The sequence below is a fragment of the Oncorhynchus gorbuscha genome, linkage group LG01, assembly GCF_021184085.1.
Source record: "Oncorhynchus gorbuscha isolate QuinsamMale2020 ecotype Even-year linkage group LG01, OgorEven_v1.0, whole genome shotgun sequence".
NCBI lineage: Eukaryota > Metazoa > Chordata > Actinopteri > Salmoniformes > Salmonidae > Oncorhynchus > Oncorhynchus gorbuscha.
This window is the reverse complement of record NC_060173.1, coordinates 50,501,663-50,525,914: the sequence shown is the minus strand read 5'-3', so window position 1 is coordinate 50,525,914 and position 24,252 is coordinate 50,501,663. Positions and strand designations below refer to the sequence as shown.

Here is a 24,252-nt window from a genome sequence, read left to right as displayed (position 1 = left end):
AATCAATAAGTTGCTAACATCATATAACATTAATATATTAGTCATTTCTGAGACGGAAGCTACGCTGTTACACCAGGAAGTTTGTAATTATTGTGGAAAAATTGTTATCAATCAATAATGGCAAACTTCCTGGAGTAACAGTATAGCTGCCGTCCCTCTCTTCGCCCCTACCTGAGCTCGAACCAGGGACCCTCTGCACACAACGACAACTGCCTCCCACGAAGCACCGTTACCCAATACTCCACAAAAGCCGCGGCCCTTGCAGAGCAAGGGGAATAACTACTTTAACCTGTTACTCCTACCCCCTACTTTTTCAAACATTCTGTTAAAAATCGCGCAACATTTCAGCGCCCTGCTGCTCATGCCAGGAATATAGTATATGCATAGACGTTTATAAAACTGGTTAAATCACGGCTGTGACTATAACAGAACGTGCGTTTCATCGAAAAGCGCAGGAAAATCTGATCACTGAAAATGGAAATATATATCCATCCGCCACTTCAACCCATTGATAAAGGCGAACCACAATAAATGGGGCTGAGGTTGCAATACCTACAGCTTCCACATGATGTCAACATTCTTGTCATTTGCCTAGGCTTTGTTTCTTAGTCAAACGAAGAAGAGACAAGCCATTTCTTCAGGTCTCCGACCGGATATTTTGGTTGAGATTTACCCGGACATTATTTCCAGACGGACAGCTAAAGAATATACATCGCCTCGTGATCAATTTGGTTGCTTATTAACGTGTACTAATACCTAAAGTTGCATTACAAAAGTATTTCAAAGTGTTTTGTGAAAGTTTGTCTACTTTTTTTATTTTAAAAAATGACGTTACATTATAAGACGCTATTTTTTTCGTTTATCACACAGTCTTCATAGATCGATATCTAGGCTATATATGGACCGATTTAATCGAAAAAAAGACCCAATAGTGATTATGGGACATCTAGGAGTGCCATCAAAGAAGATGGTCAAAGGTAATTAATGTTTTATATTTTATTTGTGCGGTTTGTGTAGCGACAACTATGCTAATTATTTTGTTTACGTCCCCTGCGGGTCTTTTGGGGTGTTACATGCTATCAGATAATAGCTTCTCATGCTTTCGCCGAAAAGCATTTTAGAAATCTGACTTGTTGCCTGGATTCACAACGAGTGTAGCTTTAATTCAATACCCTGCATGTGTATTTTAATGAACGTTTGAGTTTTAACTAGTACTATTAGCATTTAGCGTAGCGCATTTGCATTTACAGATGTCTAGATGGGACGCCTGCGTGTCAGGTAGGAGCAAGAGGTTAAGGTCTCAGAGCGAGTGACGTCACCGATTGAAACGCTATTAGCGCACACCCCACTAACTGGCTAGCCATTTCATATTGGTTACACTGGCATTGACAACCTTAAATGGGAAGCTACTGAGGATGTTAGCTAACTGTATAGCCACTCCTATCTGTCATATCTTTAATCTGAGCCTAGAGGAAAGTCTTTGTCCTCAGGCCTGGAGGTAAGCCAAAGTCATTCCGCTACCCAAGAGAGGTAAAGCAGCCTTTACTGGTTCTAACCGCAGACCTATCAGCTTGCTGCCAGCTCTTAGCAAACTGTTGCCATTTCTCTGTAAACAAATTAACAACAGACTTTCAGCATACTTATAGAGAAGGGCACTCAACACGTACTGCACTGACACAAACGACTGATGATTGTTGGAAGAAATTGATAATAAGATTGTGGGAGCTGTACTGTCAGATTTCAGTGTAGCCTTATTATTGACCATAACCTGTTATTAAGAAAGCATATTTGTTATGGCTTTTCAACCTCTGCCATATGGTGGATTCATAGCTATCTAGCTAATAGAACTGAGGGTTTTCTTTAATGGAAGCTTCTCTAATGTCAAACATGTAACGTGTGTTGTACCACAGGGCAGCTCTCTAGGCCCTCCACTCTTTTCTATTTTTTTCCAATGACCTGCCACTGGCATTAAACAAAGCATGTGTGTCCATGTATGCTGATGATTCAACCATATACGCAGCAGAAACCACAGCTAATGAAGTCACTGAAACTCTTAACAAAGAGTTGCAGTCTGTTTTGGAATGGGTGGCCAGTAATAAACTGGTCCTGAACACCTCTAAAACTAAGAGCATTGTATTTGGTACAAATCGTTCCTTAAATGCTCAACCATAGCTGAATCTGGCAATGAATGGTGTGACTGTTGAGCAAGTTGAGGAGACTAAATTACTTGGTGTTATCTTAGATTTCAAACTGCCATGGTCAAAACATACCGATTCAATGGTTGTAAAGATGGGGAGGGGTCTGTCCGTAATGGCCACACTCCACAAAGCAAATCCTGCAGGCTCCAGTTTTATCTTATCTTGATTGTTGTCCAGTCGTGTGGTTAAGTGCTGCAAAGAAAGACCTAGTTAAGCTGCAGCTGGCCCAGAACAGAGCAACACATCAACATGCTCTTCATAGTTCATAGTCACACATTGACTCGGTGGTGTGCAGTTGTCTCCTGTCCTGAGATCTTAGATCTTCATTGCTGTGTAGATCCAGCCGACCTCAACTACTGTCTCGGGGGCCTCTCCTGTCGCCAATGGGGCGGCCTCGCCATCTGCAGTCCGGAAGCCCTCGCCGAGCTCTACTGCTGTGGACCTGCGGTCTCTAGTCCTGAGAGTTTCGTTGAGACCTGCTGCCGAACCTCCACCGTCTGCCGCACTGAAACCTTTGTCGAGCTATGCTGTTGCTGCCCTACCTCCTGATCTGGGGCCCTAACGTGGTCCCTCTGCCTGGGTCCGGGCCTGTCTGGTGGCCACCGCCCGTTGCTGTTTGTGGCTCCAGCCACCTAAGTATCCAGTCCCAGGGTCCACTTCGAGCTCTGCTGCTGCAGCCCTGCTCACCTAGTCGTGAGACTCTCGTCGAGCTTAGTCGAAGCGGCCCTGCGGTCTCCAGTTGCGGTGTACTCAGCTGACACCATGCCAGGGGTCAAGATGACTCCTGCTCCTCCCCTGGGGGTCCTATAAGTCCTCACCATTGAGGTCCTCCTGTTCCTGGGCAGAGGGGGCAGCAGTGACCGGGTCCACCACAGCATCTTGTTGGCTGCCCTCTTCAAGAACTGCCTCACAGGCATGCCGCTGGCCCCCACAATGTCACTCGCTCTGGTCTTGTGACCTCAAGCAGCTTTGTGACGGGGTGACCAGGTGTAACAAAAGACATGTCTTCTGTTGGACCAGTCACCCATCTGGTGTACTTCTTTGCCTCTCTGGATGACCACAAGTATTCACATCATCCCTCTGTGACTGTCTGCCCTTTGTGCTGTAACAGAAAAAAAACTAAACTAGTGTTTATTCGCAGTGCAGAATTAGTATTGTAACTGACATGTAACGTTAGCCCCTCTCGATTGAGCTGAATTAATACGCTACGCTAGTGAGTAGCTACAACAGCCAGGTCAGCTCTGGCCTCTAGTTATCTGTCAGATAGTAATAATAGCCACCTCATATCGCTATCTAACAGCAGTTGTTTGTATGGAAATGATTTGTTGCCTTTTTTGTCCCGTTTCAGAAGTCAATGAACTTGGCAAGCTTTCGCCAGTACAATCAAACTAGACCTGAATCAAATGGTGAAACTATCTACCAAACGATTGAAGATTGCACTGAAAAAAAGTCAGAATATCAATGTGAGTTGTATTAGTCAGTGTGGCAATGTAACGTTATTGATCTTTCAGTTTCCCGAGCGAATTCCCTGCTTTTCACACTGACACTGTACAAAAATAACTCTTAAGTTACAGGTTTCAATGTCATGGTGCACAGAAGAGGTCTGAGCGGGACCGATTTCTTCATCCTGCTCCCACCTGCTGGCTTTCTGTCTGACTCCCACCTGCTACTACAAGAACTGGTTTCAAACCCAACTGCAGTCCCACAATGTTATTTTAGGCATATGTGAAACAGCTCACTTGCCAGACATGATCCCAGCAATTTTTCGCCCTATAGGCAATAAATAAATTCACAATATAACTTAAGAAATAGGTTAAATTACCAGAGATTCTCACATAGCCCTTACATTGTATTACTGGGCTATATCAGCCAATATGCCATACAGTTGAAGTCAGATGTTTACGTACACTTAGGTTGGAGTCATTAAAACTCGTTTTTCAACCACTCCACACATTTCTTGTTAACAAACTATAGTTTTGACAAGTCGGTTAGGACATCTACTTTGTGCTTGACGAAAGTAATTTTTCCAACAATTGTTAGACAGATTATTTCACTTATAATTCACTGTATCACAATTCCAGTGGGTCAGACGTTTACATACACTAAGTTGACTGTGCCTTTAAACAGCTTGGAAATTTTCAAAAGATGATGTCATGGCTTTAGAAACTTCTGAAAGGCTAATTGACATAATTTGAGTCTTTTGAAGGTGTACCTGTGGATGTATTTCAAGTCCTACCTTCAAACCCAGTGCCTCTTTGCTTGACATCATAGGGAAATCAAAAGAAATCAGCCAAGATCTCAGAAGAAAAATGTTTCATCCTTGGGAGCGATTTCCAAATGCCTGAAGGTTCCACCTTCATCTGTACAAACAATAGTACGCAAGTATAAACACCATGGGACCACGCAGTCATCATACCGCTCAGGGAGGAGACGCGTTCTGTCTCCTAGAGATGAACGTACTTTGGTGCGAAAAGTACAAATCAATCCCAGAACAGCAGCAAAGGACCTTATGAAAATGCTGGAGGAAACAGGTACAAAAGTATCTATATCCACAGTAAAATGAGTCCTATATTTACATAACCTAAAAGTCTGCTCAGCAAGGAAGAAGCCACTGCTCCAAAACTCCAAAACATAAAAAAGCCAGATTACGGTTTGAAACTACACATGAGGACAAAGATAGTACTTTTTGGAGAAATGTCCTCTGTTCTGGCCATAATGACAATCGTTATGTTTGGAGGAAAAAGGGGGAGGCTTGCAAGCCAAAGAACACTATCCCAAACGTGAAGCACGTGGGTGGCAGCATCACTTTGTGGGGGTGCTTTGCTGCAGGAGGGACTGGTGCACTTCACAAAATAGATGGCATCATGAGGTAGGAGAATTATGGGGATATATTCAAGCAACATCTCAAGACAGCAGTCAGGAAGTTAAAGCTATGGTCGCAAATGGGTCTTCCAAATGAACAATGACCCCAAGCATACTTCCAAAGTTGTGGCAAAATGGCTTAAAACCTCTTGGGGCTAGGGGGCAGAATTTTCACTTTTGGATAAATAGTGTGCCCAATTTCAACTTCCTGCTACTCATGCCAAGAATATAAAATATTCAAATTATTCATAGATTTGGATGGAAAACACTCTAAAGTTTCTAAAACTGTTTGAATCATGTCTGTGAGTATAAGAGAACTTATGTAGCAGGCAAAACACTGAGGACTAACTGTTCAGAATTTTTTTGGGGGGGCACTCTCTGTTCCCTGACTTGTTATTGCCAAGGGATATTTCTTAGGAAGCTGTTTTCAGTTCCTACCGCTTCCACTGGATGTCCCCAGTCTTTGGAATTTGGTTGAGGTTATTCATTTGTGCAATAAAAAGTAGGCCAACTAGGAACTGAGTACACTTTTGTGAGTTGCGCAAGACGTGAAAAGTCGCGCTGGTTTGTTTTCATTTCTGTATTGAACACAGATTGCCCCGTCTACAATTTGATCGATTATTAACGTTTAAAAATGACTAAAGTTGTATTACAAAAGTAGTTTGAAATATTTTGGCAAAGTTTCTAGGCAACTTTTGAAATATTTTGTAGTGACGTTGCATTTTCTGTAAGCAGTTTTTTTCTGGATCAAACGCGCTTTATAAATGGACCTTTTGGATATATATGGACGGAATTAATCGAACAAAAGGACCAATGGTGATGTTTATGGGACATATTGGAGTGCCAACAAAAGAAGCTTGTGAAAGGTAATGCATGTTTTATATTTTATTTCAGCGTTTTGTGTAGCGCCTGCAGGGTTGAAATATGCTAACTCCTTTGTTTACTTCTGGTGCAGGTGGTGCAGGCTATCAGATAATAGCTTCTTATGCTTTCGCCGAAAAGCATTTTTAAAATCTGACATGTTGGCTGGATTCACAACGAGTGTAGCTTAAGTTGAGTATCTTACATATGTGATTTAAAGTTTGAATTTTATAGTATTTTATTTGAATCTGGCGCTCTGCATTTTCCCTGGCAATTGACCAGTTGAGACATTTGCGTCCCGCCTATCCCGACAACACAATCAAGGTATTGGAGTGGCCATCACAAAGCCCTGACCTCAATCCCATAGAAAATTTGTGGGCAGATCTGAAACAGCGTGTGCGAGGAAGGAGGCCTACAAACCTGACTCAGTTACACCAGCTCTGTCAGGAGGAATGAGCCAATATTCATCCAACTTATTGTGGGAAGCTTGTGGAAGGCTACCTGAAACATTTGTCCCAAGTTAAACAATTTAAAGGCAATGCTACCAAATACTAATTGAGTGTATGTAAACTTCTGACCCACTGGGAATGTGATGAAAGAAATAAAAGCTGAAATAAATCATTCTCTCTACTATTATTCTGACATTTCACATTCTTAAAATAAAGTGGTGATCCTAACTGACCTAATACAGGGAATTTGTACTAGGATTAAATGTTGTGGAAAAACTGAGTTTAAATGTATTTGCCTAAGGTGTATGTAAACTTCTGACTTCAACTGTATGTAGTTTGAGAGAGGAGAGTGGGAGAGACTTAGCTTTCTCTTGAGCTATTTTTATAGCCTACCTTTTATTTTCACACAGATAAATATGGGTGATCAATATTTAGGCCTATTTCTAGGCAATGTAGTTAAGTATAGCCTAATCATATTCCTATTTGGGAAGAACATTTCATTGGAAAGATAACGGCCTCCGCCCATGTATACACAGGCTATAACCTACTCTATTTAATTGAGACCACGCACACCTGGTCTCGCATGTATGGCTAATGAACTGGAAGCAGCAAGAATGCTGACAGCAACACTTGCTACGTTTTTCAGAGACCTATAGGATATAGCCTACCTTTTTAAGGGGACAATTTACAGGCAGAGAGAAATACATGGGTAATCCATAATTATTGAAAATTAAAAGGCGCAACTTTCGCTCACCATAGTAGCCCAACCTATGTGCACGTTGTGCCTTTTCCTTTTCATTTATTACATTTTTTTGATTGCACTTCGACTCACCTTGGTTGAGCGCCCTCCACTTCTTTTCATTATCAATATTTATTTACAGACACTGTAGTAAACTACATGATAATCATATTTAAGTTAATTCAATTTTCGAGTTACCTGCCACATGACTCTCTGCCCATGTCGGCAGCGTACTCTATTTCAATGAGACCACACATTCAAGGCGCACTTGAACTCTCACGCCCAGCTTGAAGAGATAGGCTACTGAAGTTAAAGCAGCGAATTCTGACTGTGTGAATAATGAGAAAGATGCGTGCTTTTAATATAATTCGTAGGCTAACGTATACACGGCAGAAAGAGGACTGTTTCAAAATGCCCACCGTGCCGCAAAGATCTCTGTTGGGACCCGCAGGTCCAGCGGGAATGCAGCCCTCAAGTGCAGTCAGTAAGCAACACTATGCTCATTATGTTTTAGCAGGATTAGATGGTGAAAGGGGTCCCAGCAGGGTCAGACAGCCAGGGAAGACTAGTCTACGGAGTTCAGGTGAATTTTGCAGTATGTTCAATGAATGACACAAAGTTCCATCTTGAATTGATGGGTAGACCTACAGTAGTTACATGATAGCAGTTTAAGCTTAAAGCAACAGTCTGGGATCTGTTAATAACGGTAATTTCAATTATTTAACCATTGATACTATTATTGGATAATGTATAAATGTGCACCAAGGTCATTATTTGTCATGCCTCAGTTTAGGAGGATCAGATGGTGACAGGGGTCTCAGCAGGGTCAGGCAGCCAGGGAAGACCAAATCAAATCAAATGTATTTATATAGCCCTTCTTACATCAGCTGATATCTCAAAATGCTGTACAGAAACCCAGCCCAAAACCCCAAACAGCAAGCAATGCAGGTGTAGAAGCACGGTGGCTAGGAAAAACTCCCTAGAAAGGCCAAAACCTAGGAAGAAACCTAGAGAGGAACCAGGCGATGAGGGGTGGCCAGTCCTCTTCTGGCTGTGCCGGGTGGAGATTATATCAGACCATGTCCAAGATGTTAAAATGTTCATAAATGACCAGCATGGTCAAATAATAATAATCACTGTAGTCGAGGGTGCAGCAAGTCAGCACCTCAGGAATAAATGTGAGTTGGCTTTTCATAGCCGATCATTAAGAGTATCTCTACCGCTCCTGCTGTCTCTAGAGAGTTGAAAACAGCACGTCCGGTGAACAAGTCAGGGTTCCATAGCCGCAGGCAGAACAGTTGACCAGTCTGTGACAGAGGTAAGGTGAGTTTTTGTAGATACAACACATTATTCTCTCTGTCCAGCAAACACCGGACAAGCCAGATGCTATTTTAAGGCTGGCTGACAAATCTAACTTGATTGTAGTCTACCTGTGGTAAATTCAATTGATTAGACATGATTAGGAAAGGCACACACCTGTCCATATAAGGTCCTACAGTTGACAGTGCATGTCAGATCAAAAACCAAGCCATGAGGTCGAAGGAATTGTCCTTAGAGCACCGAGACAAGATTGTGTCGAGGCACAGATCTGGGTAAGGGTACCAAAAAAATCCTGCAGCATTGAAGGTCCCCAAGAACACAGTGGCCTCCATCACTCTTAAATTGAACCAATTTGGAACCACCAATACTCTTCCTAGAGCTGGCCGCCCGGCAAAACTGAGCAATCGGGGGAGAAGGGCCTTGCTCAGGGAGGTGACCAAGAACCCAATAGTCACTCTTACAGAGCTTCAGAGTTCCTCTGGGGAGATGGGAGAACCTTCCAGAAGAACAACCATCTCTGCAACACTCCACCATTTAGGCCTATATGGTAGAGTGGCCAGACGGAAGCCACTCCTCAGTAAAAGGCACATGACAGCCCGCTTGGAGTTTGCGAAAAGGCACCTAAAAGACACTCAGATCATGAGAAGCAAAGTTTCCCTGGTCTGATGAAACCTAGATTGAACTCTTTGACCTGAATGCCAAGGATCCTTTCTGGAGGAAACCTGGCACCATCCCTACAGTGAAGCATGGTGGTGGCAGCAGCATCATGCCGTGGGGATGTTTTTCAGGGGCAGGGACTGGGAGACTAGTCAGGATCAAGGGAAAGATGAACAGTGCAAAGTACAGAGATACTTGATGAAAACCTGCTCCAGAGCGCTCAGGACCTCAGATGGGGGCAAAGGTTCACCTTCCAACAGGACAACAAACCTAAGCACACAGCCAAGACAATGCAGGAGTATCTTCGGGACAAGTCTCTAAATGTCCTTGAGTGGCCCAGCCAGAGCCCGGACTTGAACCCGATCTGACATCTCTGGAGAGACCTGAAAATAGCTGTGCAGTGACGCTCCCCATCCAACCTTACAGAGCTTGAGGGGATCTGCAGAGAAGAATGGGAGAAACTCCCCAAATACAGGTGTGCCAAGCTTGTAGTGTCATACCCAAGAAGACCCGAAGCTGTAATCGCTGACAAAGGTGTTTCAACAAAGTACTGCATAAAGGGTCTGAATACTTATGTAAATGTGATATTTCAGTTTTACAAAGCTTTTTTTGCCTTGTCATTATGGGGTATTGTGTGTAGATTGATAAGGGCGGGTGGGACAATTTAATCCATTTTAGAAAAAGGTTGTAACGTAACAACAAAAAGTCATGGTGTGAATACTTTCCGAATGCGCTGTATTTGCATAATGGCAAAGAGTATGTCCTTTTATCTCCGCGTGTCTACAGATTCTCCCTTCTCGCTGTTTTAGTTTGCTTGGAAATGTTGAGACTGAAGACTATGTAACCTAGCATTTATAGTGGCTAACACATGCATTGCCATTAACTGGAAGGTTGGTTATCCTCCCACAATGTATGGAAGAAATGTCAAGTTATGTACAGTATCACTAGATTTGTTTTAAGATGAAGGGTATACTGTGCAACTTTCTTTTTTAAACCAAGCTGCTTACCTATTGCAGAATCAGGCTTCCCAGCCTGGTGCAGGTGTACAATTTTGTTTCTGGTGTCCTTTGACAGCTCTTTGGTCTTGGCCATAGTGGAGTTTGGAGTGTGACTGTTTGAGGTTGTGGACAGGTCTCTTTTATAATGATAACAAGTTCAAACAGGTGCCACTAATACAGGTAACAAGTGGAGGACAGAGGAGCCTCTTAAAGAAGAAGTTACAGGTCTGTGAGAGCCAGAAATCTTGCTTGTTTGTAGGTGACCAAATACTTATTTTCCACCATAATTTGCAAATAAATTCATTAAAAATCCTACAATTTTTTCTCTTTTTGTCTGTCATAGTTGAAGTGTACCTATGATGAAAATTTACAGGCCTCTCATCTTTTTAAGTGGGAGAACTTGCACAATATAATATTGAAGACATTAAAACTATGAAATAACACTTTCAATCATGTAGTAAGAAAAAAAGTGTTAAACAAATCAAAAAATATTTTAGATTCTTTGAGATTCTTCAAAGTAGCCACCCTTAGCCTTGACAGCTTTGCAGACTCTTGGCATTCTCTCAACAAGCTTCATGAGGTAGTCACCTGGAATGCATTTAAAGAAACAGGTGTGCCTTGTTAACAGTTCATTTGTGGAATTTAATTCCTTCTTAATCTGTTTGAGCCAATCAGTTGTGTTGTGACAAGGTAGGGGTGGTATACTGAAGATAGCCCTATTTGGTAAAAGACCAAGTTCATATTATGGCAAGAACAGCTCAAATAAGGAAAGAGAAATGACAGTCCATCATTACTCTAAGACATGAAGGTCACAGGAAAGGGAGACCCAGAGTTACCTCTGCAGCAGAGGATAAGTTCATTAGAGTTAACTGCTCCTCAGATTGCAGCCCAAATAAATGCTTCACAGAGTTCAACTTACAGACACATCTCAACATCAACTGTTCAGAGGAGACTGAGGGAATCAGGCCTTCATGGTGGAATTGCTGCAAAGAAAATACTACTAAAGGACACTAAGAAGAAGAGACTTTCTTGGGCCATGAAACATGAGCAATGGACATCAGACTGGTGGAAATCTGTCCTTTGGTCTGATGAGTCCAAATTAGAGATTTTTGGTTTCAACAGCCATGTTTTTGTGAGACGCAGAGTAGGTGAACAGTTGATCTCATGTGTGGTTCTCACCGTAAAGCATGGAGGAGGACGTGTGAGGGAGCTTTGCTGGTGACACTGTCAGTGATTTATTTAGAATTCAAGGCACACTTAACCACCATGGCTACCACAGCATTCTGCAGCGATACAGCATCCCATCTGGTTTGGGCTTTGTGGAACTATCATTTGTTTTTCAACAGGACAATGACCCAACACACCTCCAGGCTGTGTAAGGGCTATTTAACCAAAAAGGAGAGTGATGGAGTCCTGCATCAGATGACCTGGCCTCCACAATCACCTGACCTCAACCCAATTGAGATGGTTTGGGATTAGTTGGAGTGAAGGAAAAGCAACCAACAAGTGCTCAGCATATGTGGGAACTTGTTACGAATCCCTTTTGGCCCGACAGTCTAGGGGGGATGGTAATGAGACCCGTAACATAACTCATGCAAATTATTATTGTGACAAAGTAAAAGTGTGCACAAAATAACCACGACAACAGAAATCTACCGTCAAACTCTAGGTTTATTTATAAACACACGGTAATGGGGGGAGCAGGAAAAGGGGCTGAGCTGGACCCAAGGAAAAAAACAATAAATATACAAAAACACACCCCTAAGCTACACTAGCCTACTTTAACAACAGCTAACTAACTAACCAAAAATACAGTGGGTGGTCCGCCCAGTTCTAACTAGTGTATTTAACAAAGTTCACCTACGGGTAGTGTATGCCCATGGGCGACTGGTCTTGGTTTCCCCCTTTTCCCACCAGCAACAAACAAACACCATAACCAAAAACAATACTCACAGGTGATGACAAAGTGCTATGGAGGTGCTTTAAACAAAAGAGAGGTTAAGACACAAAGTGAAACACAGAGACCTACAGACATGGCATTTACAGAGAGAACAGCATTGAGACCTACAGACATGGCATTTACAGAGAGATTGAGCTGAGCTAGAGATTGAGCTGAGCTAGAGATTGAGCTGAGCTAGAGATTGAGCTGAGCAGAGCTCTAGAACAAACAAATGATGGGGTTTTTAAACCATGGGGAAGGAACTGTGATAGGTCAGGAAATAGGAGGAGGTGTGTCTTCTGATTGATGATTGACTGTTGACTGATTGGGGAGTGATGGTTTTCACCTGTGAGGGGAGAAGGAGAGAAAAGAAACACACACAGGATACACACACACACACACAGGATAACTGTATCCGTAACAGAACTCCTCCAACAAAAGTGCAGTAGGTTGTTTAGTCTATTGCCATGTGACTAGGCCTTATGCCTGCTGTAGTGTACTGTGTAGCCCTTGTTGTTATACACTTACCTGTGCTAGCTTTTACACACATGTCATTCATATTATAGCAGTGCTATACGTTTTCTTACTCCTCTTTCCTTTCAGAGAGTGTGTGTAAATGAGAATGTGTTCCCAGTCAACTTACCTGGTAAAAAAGAAAAAACATAGTTTATGTTCATTCTCACTAGACATCATTCTCAGTTTCCTGAACCATGAGTGGTCAGATGAATGTGATGTGTGTGGACATCTTCTTCCAATAAAGTCCCCTGAACCTGGATATCTATCTCATCCTTCTTCTGACTGGGCATTTTGTAGTGGGCAGGTAGCACCTAAGGTTTCTTATTATGTTCATGGTCCTTAGATTCTTTACAACCTAGATTCCTTAGAATCTAGGTTGTATAGATTCCTTACCCTATATGTCATAGCGTAATGCTTATACCTTCACATTAAATGTTTGAAAGGACTGAATCACTGTGAGCTCCCAGGTACCGCTCAGGAGATGTCACCTTTGACCTTTCTACAGTATACCAGGGTCTCTAGTGTCAATGCAGCAGGGCTGATGGTGCCAACATGGTGCCCCATGTGTCCTGTCCTGCTCAGGTGCCTGTCTGCTTGTTCGTCTACCCGCCGTCTGTCTGGCCGTCTGTCTGGCCCTGCCAAGATCACTTCCCGAAAACACATCTCTCCGTCGATACGGACGCCACACACGGGGATCGATACGCGCCCATCCCAGCCTAGCTTCCACCTCACCACACCTCACCCCTCAGACCTATTCCTGGAAGAGACGAGGGCACTAAGATGACCTAGAAGGAAAAGTAATACCTGCACACTTTTGTATGCTTCTGTAGTTTATCGCAACGTTTCAGCCAGGTAGTGAGGTAAAGAAGTACTCAAGCGTTGCTAAACACACAAACCCCTTTGTTTCTCATAGCCTATTGCTATTTTGGGAACAGCTAACAGCAATATGCGCTCACACACACACGCATACACACACACTCACACACACACGCGCGTGCACGCACACACACACACACCCTCATGTCAACTAAAGGCAGTGAGGATGAGGTATCGTCTGTGGCGTAACTGATATGAGTTATTCATAGCCAGCGAAGGTAAGTCTAAAAGCCATTAGCAGGCATTAAAACAGAGACACCTCACATTACTCCTGCATGAATAATCAATGCGTACTAGATGCAAAGTGGAGAGAGTGAGTGTGTGTGTGTGTGCATGCAAGGAGGAGTCTGTGTGTTCACGGAGTGTATCTTTGTGTTTGCGTCTACGAGTGCCAGTGTGTGTGTGTGTGTGGGTGGCCTCACCAGAGATGTTTTGCTGAGGAGAATCACTTGATCGTCCAGCTGACTATGTGTTTCCTTTCTGGGAGCAGCGGTCACATCCCATTTTACCCCAGGGGATGCTGTGGTCACATTTCACCCGTGTTCGGACTTCTGCCCTCAAGGTGAACACTGGCACAGGGGCGGAGAGAGGGCACAGGTCACACTAAATAGACTATTTGGCCAGAGGGTAACGCTTTACATAACACTTTTCATGACATTGCATTTTTGTGTTATTTGCTGCATGACATGTATTTACTAGCCTGTGACATGCTAAATCCGTAGGTCATTACTATGCTGCTGGTTGCTCTGTTAGAAGGCCTCCTGGGTAATTGAACATATAACCAGCCATCTACACAAAGTGACATTGGCTTTAGTGGAATAGTGGAAGTGCCCTGCTAATTGTTACTGTTAACCCTCTGAAGTCATCGTTGACAGACAGATGTACATACTCTGTCCACTGCCTGCTTGGTCTAAGTGGAAAAGCGAGATGGAAGTACAGTGGAGGAGGACAGGGAAGAGAGGGATGATGAAAGGGTAAAGGTTAGAAATAGGGCTAAGGAGGACAGGGAAGGAGGGATGATGAAAGGGTAAAGGTTAGAAATAGGGCTAAGGAGGACAGGGAAGAGAGGGATGATGAAAGGGTAAAGGTTAGAAATAGGGCTAAGGAGGACAGGGAAGAGAGGGATGATGAAAGGGTAAGGTTAGAAATAGGGCTAAGGAGGACAGGGAAGAGAGGGATGATGAAAGGGTAAAGGTTAGAAATAGGGCTAAGGAGGACAGGGAAGAGAGGGATGATGAAAAGGTAAGGTTAGAAATAGGGCTAAGGAGGACAGGGAAGAGAGGGATGATGAAAGGGTAAGGTATAGGGCTAAGGAGGACAGGGAAGAGAGGGATGATGAAAGGGTAAGGTTAGAAATAGGGCTAAGGAGGACAGGGAAGAGAGGGATGATGAAAGGGTAAGATTAGAAATAGGGCTAAGGAGGACAGGGAAGAGAGGGATGATGAAAGGGTAAGGTTAGAAATAGGGCTAAGGAGGACAGGGAAGAGAGGGATGATGAAAGGGTAAGATTAGAAATAGGGCTAAGGAGGACAGGGAAGAGAGGGATGATGAAAGGGTAAAGGTTAGAAATAGGGCTAAGGAGGACAGGGAAGAGAGGGATGATGAAAGGGTAAGATTAGAAATAGGGCTAAGGAGGACAGGGAAGAGAGGGATGATGAAAGGGTAAAGGTTAGAAATAGGGCTAAGGAGGACAGGGAAGAGAGGGATGATGAAAGGGTAAAGGTTAGAAATAGGGCTAAGGAGGACAGGGAAGGAGGGATGATGAAAGGGTAAAGGTTAGAAATAGGGCTAATGAGGACAGGGAAGAGAGGGATGATGAAAGGGTAAAGGTTAGAAATAGGGCTAAGGAGGACAGGGAAGAGAGGGATGATGAAAGGGTAAGGTTAGAAATAGGGCTAAGGAGGACAGGGAAGAGAGGGATGATGAAAGGGTAAAGGTTAGAAATAGGGCTAAGGAGGACAGGGAAGAGAGGGATGATGAAAAGGTAAGGTTAGAAATAGGGCTAAGGAGGACAGGGAAGAGAGGGATGATGAAAGGGTAAGGTATAGGGCTAAGGAGGACAGGGAAGAGAGGGATGATGAAAGGGTAAGGTTAGAAATAGGGCTAAGGAGGACAGGGAAGAGAGGGATGATGAAAGGGTAAGATTAGAAATAGGGCTAAGGAGGACAGGGAAGAGAGGGATGATGAAAGGGTAAGGTTAGAAATAGGGCTAAGGAGGACAGGGAAGAGAGGGATGATGAAAGGGTAAGATTAGAAATAGGGCTAAGGAGGACAGGGAAGAGAGGGATGATGAAAGGGTAAAGGTTAGAAATAGGGCTAAGGAGGACAGGGAAGAGAGGGATGATGAAAGGGTAAGATTAGAAATAGGGCTAAGGAGGACAGGGAAGAGAGGGATGATGAAAGGGTAAGATTAGAAATAGGGCTAAGGAGGACAGGGAAGAGAGGGATGATGAAAGGGTAAAGGTTAGAAATAGGGCTAAGGAGGACAGGGAAGAGAGGGATGATGAAAGGGTAAAGGTTAGAAATAGGGCTAAGGAGGACAGGGAAGGAGGGATGATGAAAGGGTAAAGGTTAGAAATAGGGCTAAGGAGGACAGGGAAGAGAGGGATGATGAAAGGGTAAAGGTTAGAAATAGGGCTAAGGAGGACAGGGAAGAGAGGGATGATGAAAGGGTAAGGTTAGAAATAGGGCTAAGGAGGACAGGGAAGAGAGGGATGATGAAAGGGTAAAGGTTAGAAATAGGGCTAAGGAGGACAGGGAAGAGAGGGATGATGAAAAGGTAAGGTTAGAAATAGGGCTAAGGAGGACAGGGAAGAGAGGGATGATGAAAGGGTAAGGTATAGGGCTAAGGAGGACAGGGAAGAGAGGGATGATGAAAGGGTAAGGTTAGAAATAGGGCTAAGGAGGACAGGGAAGAGAGGGATGATGAAAGGGTAAGATTAGAAATAGGGCTAAGGAGGACAGGGAAGAGAGGGATGATGAAAGGGTAAGGTTAGAAATAGGGCTAAGGAGGACAGGGAAGAGAGGGATGATGAAAGGGTAAGATTAGAAATAGGGCTAAGGAGGACAGGGAAGAGAGGGATGATGAAAGGGTAAAGGTTAGAAATAGGGCTAAGGAGGACAGGGAAGAGAGGGATGATGAAAGGGTAAGATTAGAAATAGGGCTAAGGAGGACAGGGAAGAGAGGGATGATGAAAGGGTAAAGGTTAGAAATAGGGCTAAGGAGGACAGGGAAGAGAGGGATGATGAAAGGGTAAAGGTTAGAAATAGGGCTAAGGAGGACAGGGAAGAGAGGGATGATGAAAGGGTAAAGGTTAGAAATAGGGCTAAGGAGGACAGGGAAGAGAGGGATGATGAAAGGGTAAAGGTTAGAAATAGGGCTAAGGAGGACAGGGAAGAGAGGGATGATGAAAGGGTAAGATTAGAAATAGGGCTAAGGAGGACAGGGAAGAGAGGGATGATGAAAGGGTAAAGGTTAGAAATAGGGCTAAGGAGGACAGGGAAGAGAGGGATGATGAAAGGGTAAGATTAGAAATAGGGCTAAGGAGGACAGGGAAGAGAGGGATGATGAAAGGGTAAAGGTTAGAAATAGGGCTAAGGAGGACAGGGAAGAGAGGGATGATGAAAGGGTAAAGGTTAGAAATAGGGCTAAGGAGGACAGGGAAGAGAGGGATGATGAAAGGGTAAGATTAGAAATAGGGCTAAGGAGGACAGAGAAGAGAGGGATGCGTCGGGTTGAATTAGAGCTGGTAATTTAGTTCATAGAGTTTGTGCACATAAAACAAACAGGCTCACAGTTCAAGCGAGAAAAGTCCCTTTTGCCAGATTTAAGCTATGCACTAGCACCAAACAGAACTGTTTTCATGAAGCCATCGTTGCATGAAATCATTATGGGCCTTCTTTTTTTCCCTTCTTTCTTTTCATATTCAGCACATCAGACACAACCTCATTTTCACCCGGCAACCAAACAGAAATAGCCCACATGTTGTTTGTGATGTCATCGCCAGAGAGCAGGGAAATGATAACAGAGAGTAGCAACCAGTCACACCACAGTGTTGTCAGTCTGCAGTTGCGTGTGTGTGTGTGTGTGTGTGTGTGTGTGTGTGTGTGTGTGTGTGTGTGTGTGTGTGTGTGTGTGTGTGTGTGTGTGTGTGTGTGTGTGTGTGTGTGTGTGTGTGTGTGTGTGTGTGTGTGTGTGTGTGTGTGTGTGTGTGTGTGTGTGTCATGTCATGTGATTCTGCTTGTCCTTGGGCGGATGAGAAAAGATCTGACCCAGTATCAGTTTTTAGGCTGGGTATAATTCTACCTACTCTGTGGTGGTCCAGGATGTGGTTGTTGAGGTGCAGACACTGGGATATGGGATATGTGCTGATGGAGTGCTGATGGGGCTGAGGGGTTACCAACCCTCTCAGAATATGCCTTTATACCTCAGGCGAGTTGTGGTCCTCTGTAACTCAGTTGATAGAGCTTGGCGCTTGCAATGTCAGAATAGTGGGTTTGATTCCAGGAACCACCAAAATGTAAATGGACTTTAAGTCGCTTTGGATGTAGCATCTGCTAAATGGCGTATACTGTATATAAAGGGGTTTTGGCTGGGCTATGTGCTGATGAGTAACAGTGCTGATGAGACTGGTGTTATAGAGCGGAGGCTGGTGTTTACAGCTGGAGCTGGGGTATAGACCCGGGGCTGGGGTATAGAGCTGGGGTATAGAGCCGGGGTTGGGGTATAGAGCTGGGGTATAGAGCTGGGGTATAGAGCCGGGGTTGGGGTATAGAGCTGGGGTATAGAGCTGGGGTATAGAGCCGGGGTTGGGGTATAGAGCTGGGGTATAGAGCTGGGGTATAGAGCCGGGGTTGGGGTATAGAGTTGGGGTATAGAGCCGGGGCTGGGGTATAGAGCTGTGGTATAGAGCTGGGGCTGGGGTATAGAGCTGGGGCTGGGGTATAGAGCCGGGGTATAGAGCCGGGGTATAGAGCTGGGGTATAGAGCTGGGGCTGGGGTATAGAGCTGGGGTATAGAGCTGGGGCTGGGGTATAGAGCTGGGGCTGGGGTATAGAGCTGGGGCTGGGGTATAGAGCTGGGGTATAGAGCTAGAGCTGGGGTATAGATGCTGGTGTTTACAGCTGTGGCTGGTGTATAGATGATGGGGCTGGTGTATAGATGATGGGGCTGGTGTATAGATGATGGGGCTGGGGTATAGAGCTGGGGCTGGGGTATAGAGCTGGGGCTGGGGTATAGAGCTGGCGCTAGGATATAGAGCTGGGGCTGGGGTATAGAGCTGGGGATGGGGTATAGAGCTGGGGTATAGAGCTAGAGCTGGGGTATAGATGCTGGTGTTTACAGCTGTGGCTGGTGTATAGAGCTGGGGTTGGGGTATAGAGCTGGGGCTGGGGTATAGATGCTGGTGTATAGAGCTGTGGCTGGGGTATAGAGCTGGGGCTGGGGCTGGGGTATATATGCTGGTGTTTACAGATGTGGCTGGGGTATAGAGCTGGGGCTGGTGTATAGATGATGGGGCTGGGGTATAGAGCTGGGGCTGGGTTATAGAGCTGTGGCTGGTGTACAGATGATGGGGCTGGTGTATAGAGCTGGGTTATAGAGCTGGGGCTGGGTATAGAGCTGGAGCTGGTGTTTAGAGCTGTGGCTGGCGTATAGAGCTGTGGCTGGGGTATAGAGCTGGGGCTGGCGTATAGAGCTGGGGCTGGCATATAGAGCTGGGGCTGGGATATAGAGCTGGGGCTGGTGTATAGAGCTGGGGCTGGCGTATAGAGCTGGGGCTGGTATTTAGAGCTGGGGCTGGGGTATAGAGCTGGGGCCGGCGTATAGAGCTGGGGCTGGTGTATAGAGCTAGGGCTGGCGTATAGAGCTGGGGCTGACGTATAGAGCTGGGGCTGGTGTATAGAGCTGGGGCTGGTGTATAGAGCTGGGACTGGTACATAGAGCTGGGGCTGGCGTATAGAGCTGGGGCTGGTGTTTAGGGCTGGAGCTGGGGCTGGTGTTTAGAGCTGGGGCTTGCGTTTAGAGCTAGAGCTGGGGCTGGCGATTAGAGCTGGGGCTGGCGTTTAGAGCTGGGGCTGGTGTTTAGAGCTGGGGCTGGGGTATAGAGCTGGGGCTGGTATTTAGAGCTGGGGCTGGGGTATAGAGCTGGGACCGGCGTATAGAGCTGGGGCTGGTGTATAGAGCTGGGGCTGGCGTATAGAGCTGGGGCTGACGTATAGAGCTGGGGCTGGTGTATAGAGCTGGGACTGGTACATAGAGCTGGGGCTGGCGTTTAGAGCTGGGGCTGGCGTATAGAGCTGGGGCTGGCGTATAGAGCTGGGGCTTGCGTTTAGAGCTAGAGCTGGGGCTGGTGTTTAGAGCTGGGGCTGGTGTTTAGAGCTGGGACTGGTACATAGAGCTGGGGCTGGCGTTTAGAGCTGGGGCTGGCGTATAGAGCTGGGGCTGGCGTATAGAGCTGGGGCTTGCGTTTAGAGCTAGAGCTGGGGCTGGTGTTTAGAGCTGGGGCTGGTGTTTAGAGCTGGGACTGGTGTTTAGAGCTGGGGCTGGCGTTTAGAGCTGGGGCTGGTGTTTAGAGCTGGGGCTGGCGTTTAGAGCTGGGGTGGCGTATAGAGCTGGGGCTGGGGTATAGAGCTGGGGCTGGTGTATAGAGCTGGGGCTGGCGTATAGAGCTGGGGCTGGTATTTAGAGCTGGGGCTGGGGTATAGAGCTGGGTCCGGCGTATAGAGCTGGGGCTGGTGTATAGAGCTGGGGCTGGCGTATAGAGCTGGGCCTGACGTATAGAGCTGGGGCTGGTGTATAGAGCTGGGACTGGTACATAGAGCTGGGGCTGGCGTATAGAGCTGGGGCTGGTGTTTAGGGCTGGAGCTGGGGCTGGTGTTTAGAGCTGGGGCTTGCGTTTAGAGCTAGAGCTGGGGCTGGCGTTTAGAGCTGGGGCTGGCGTTTAGAGCTGGGGCTGGTGTTTAGAGCTGGGGCTGGGGTATAGAGCTGGGGCTGGTATTTAGAGCTGGGGCTGGGGTATAGAGCTGGGGCCGGCGTATAGAGCTGGGGCTGGTGTATAGAGCTGGGGCTGGCGTATAGAGCTGGGGCTGATGTATAGAGCTGGGGCTGGTGTATAGATCTGGGACTGGTACATAGAGCTGGGGCTGGCGTATAGAGCTGGGGCTGGTGTTTAGGGCTGGAGCTGGTGTTTAGAGCTGGGGCTGGCGTTTAGAGCTGGGGCTGGCGTTTAGAGCTGGGGCTGGCGTTTAGAGCTGGGGCTGGCGTTTAGAGCTGGGGCTGGGGTATAGAGCTGGGGCTGGTGTATAGAGCTGGGGCTGGCGTATAGAGCTGGGGCTGGTGTTTAGGGCTGGAGCTGGTGTTTAGAGCTGGGGCTGGCGTTTAGAGCTGGGGCTGGCGTTTAGAGCTGGGGCTGGCGTTTAGAGCTGGGGCTGGTGTATAGAGCTGGGGCTGGCGTATAGAGCTGGGGCTGACGTGTAGAGCTGGGGCTGGTGTATAGAGCTGGGACTGGTACATAGAGCTGGGGCTGGCGTATAGAGCTGGGGCTGGTGTTTAGGGCTGGAGCTGGGGCTGGTGTTTAGAGCTGGGGCTTGCGTTTAGAGCTAGAGCTGGGGCTGGCGTTTAGAGCTGGGGCTGGCGTTTAGAGCTGGGGCTGGTGTTTAGAGCTGGGGCTGGGGTATAGAGCTGGGGCTGGTATTTAGAGCTGGGGCTGGGGTATAGAGCTGGGGCCGGCGTATAGAGCTGGGGCTGGTGTATAGAGCTGGGGCTGGCGTATAGAGCTGGGGCTGACGTATAGAGTTGGGGCTGGTGTATAGAGCTGGGACTGGTACATAGAGCTGGGGCTGGCGTATAGAGCTGGGGCTGGTGTTTAGGGCTGGAGCTGGTGTTTAGAGCTGGGGCTGGCGTTTAGAGCTGGGGCTGGTGTTTAGAGCTGGGGCTTGCGTTTAGAGCTGGGGCTGGCGTTTAGAGCTGGGGCTGGTGTTTAGAGCTGGGGCTGGCGTTTAGAGCTGGGGCTGGCGTTTAGAGCTGGGGCTGGCGTATAGAGCTGGGGCTGGCGTATAGAGCTGGGGCTTGCGTTTAGAGCTAGAGCTGGGGCTGACGTTTAGAGCTGGGGCTGGCGTTTAGAGCTGGGGCTGGTGTTTAGAGCTGGGGCTGATGTTTAGAGCTAAAGCTGGGGCTGGTGTTTAGAGCTAAAGCTGGGGCTGGTGTTTAGAGCTAAAGCTGGGGCTGGGGCTGATGTTTAGAGCTAGAGCTGGGGCTGGTGTTTAGAGCTAAAGCTGGGGCTGGTGTTTAGAGCTAAAGCTGGGGCTGGGGTATAGAGCTGGGGCTGATGTTTAGAGCTAAAGCTGGGGCTGATATTTAGAGCTAAAGCTGGGGCTGGGGTATAGAGCTGGGGCTGATGTTTAGAGCTAAATCTGGGGCTGATATTTAGAGCTAAAGCTGGGGCTGGTGTTTAGAGCTGGGGCTGGTGTTTAGAGCTAGAGCTGGTGTTTGGAGCTGGGGCTGGGGTATAGAGCTGGGGCTGGGGTATCGAGCTGGGGCTGGTGTTTAGAGCTGGGGCTGGTGTTTAGCGATGGGGTATAGAGCCGGGGCCAGGCTATAGAGCCGGGGCTATGGGTTATGTGCTGATGGAAACAGTGAGAGTGCTGATAGGGGTAGAGCTGCATGGGGAAGAGTGCTGTCTCAGGCTGGCACACCATTAGAGAGACAGGCGTCAGCATGCCCAGCTGCTTTCGTCAGCACTTTGAGAGTATGCACAGACAGTACAGAGAGAACCACACACTCACATTCTCACTCCCACACAGAGAGTAGAGACACGATACACACTCTGTCCCTCTCACACACTCTCGCTTTCTCTCTCCCTCTCTGCCTGTCTCCCCTTGGCATCTATAAAGTCAAATGGTAAGCGTAACCTGAGGACAACTGCAGTCAGTATCTATTTAGACTTTTTGAAACACAATCATTGATTATTTTTCACCTTCCCCAATGTGACAAATGGGAGTTGGGGGAGTTTGACTGACAGCCAACAGTAGGTGGCAGCACTAAGTTACGTAATAGCAGCAGCAGAACAGCTTTGGCAAACCTGAGCTGGCCAATGCGCAAAGCAAACCCTTCTCACTAGTGTTGCAGACCCAGTCAATTGGAAACATTGTTGATCCATTTGATTCAGTCAAAGAGAGGAACCTGTTCATTCAGAGTGCAGTTCAGGTTTCTGTACATTCTGTTCTCCATGTAGTTTACAGATTGTGTATGTAAACCAATACTGTACAATCTTGGTCATAACGCTGCAGGCTAGTGATCAGGAAGCTTTGTCTAGTAAACAGACGTCTATCAATCTGGCAAACCCAGCTCCTTGTTTACACCCATTTAATCAGATCAAAACGGAATTATTTATGAAATTAAGAAATCGGACAAAATCGGAATGAACTTCACGATGAACGGATCCCTGATTATGACAACGAATAAACAAACATTTCCATCTTTCAGTTTTGCAGTCTTACCGTCCCCTCTCGCTCCCCGTAGGTAGCGCAATGTAATACACAGGTGACCATGGCAACACTAACTGCATTAGGATGGATTACCAATAAGCTTTGCAGGACAGTGTCCCGGCAGTGAGCCAGCGGCTACATTCTAACTGCAGGTCACAGAGCAACTGTATTCATTCAGCTGTTGATGGCTTTACTGAACATCTGCATGGTCCTCTGTAGCTCAGTTGGAAAAGCATGGCGCTTGCAATGCCAGTGTTGTGGGTTCGATTCCTCGGACCGCCTGTACATATAATGTATGTACGCATGACTTTAGCTAAGTCCCTTTTGGAAAAAAAAGTTGTCAACAAAATTGCATATATTACTATGTCATGAAAATGATTTGAAACAGTGTTTTGTATGTGTGACGCTCGTATAGATATATGTATATAAATGAATGTGGCACACAGTATGGAAGTCTCAGGCTCCCACAAATGATACTTGGGGCTGCCTAGTCCGCATTTGGTTTTCTAAAGGGAAAGGGAGCGAGTGATAGAACCAGAGAAAATGGAAAAACAAGGAGAGGATGAGAGAATTAAGAGAACAAGACAAACAAACAGAGTGTGAGAGGGCGCGAGCGAAGCAGGAGAGAAAGAGGGAGGCGATTGGGAGAAAGTAGGCCTCCAGAGTTACGGTTATATAAGGTCGAATCGCTTTCAATGGAAATAAAAAGTGGAGATGAAATCCTTTTGGAATCGCTCACTCTGGCCGGCCAATGGAAAAGTGTGGAATGCCGTTGCTGACGTAACGCTCCTAACAATGTGTGCGAGTGTTGGCCAAGTTGCTTCCGTTTGAGTGTATGCTTGCGCGCCTGCGTGTGTGGGTGTGGGTGTGTTAGTGGGTGAGAGTGGAAAAGTGTGGAATGACGTATTGATGTAACTAACGCTTCCAACAGTTTCCATATATAAGGCCTGGGATCAGGCGCCAGGCCGACACTCAACATGGCCGCGTCTGGTACCCATCAATAACTGGTAAGAGGAGGAGGACACGCATGCGCACGCAGAAACACACAAGTCATTAAACACACAAGTCATTGGAGTCATTAAAACTCGTTTTTTCAACCACTCCACACATTTCTTGTTAACAAACTATAGTTTTGGCAAGTCGGTTAGGACATCTACTTTGTGCATGACACAAGTCATTTTTCCAACAATTGTTTACAGAAAGATTATTTCACATATACCACACTGTATCACATTTCCAGTGGGTCAGAAGTTTACATGCACTAAGTTGACTGTGTCTTTAATTAAACAGCTTGGAAAATTCCAGAAAATGATGTCATGGCTTTAGAAGCTTCTGATAGGCTAATTGACAT

At 46.2% G+C, this 24,252-nt stretch overlaps 1 long non-coding RNA gene across 1 annotated transcript; it reads right to left on the bottom strand.

The window, feature by feature from the left end:
* Window positions 1-12,325: 12,325 nt before the first annotated feature.
* Window positions 12,326-22,971, bottom strand: LOC124010731. The gene is made up of 3 exons (XR_006834483.1): window positions 22,914-22,971; window positions 13,838-13,984; window positions 12,326-13,296 (listed from the first exon to the last, which is right to left on the bottom strand). It is a non-coding gene; the product is annotated as an uncharacterized LOC124010731 (long non-coding RNA).
* Window positions 22,972-24,252: the final 1,281 nt, after the last annotated feature.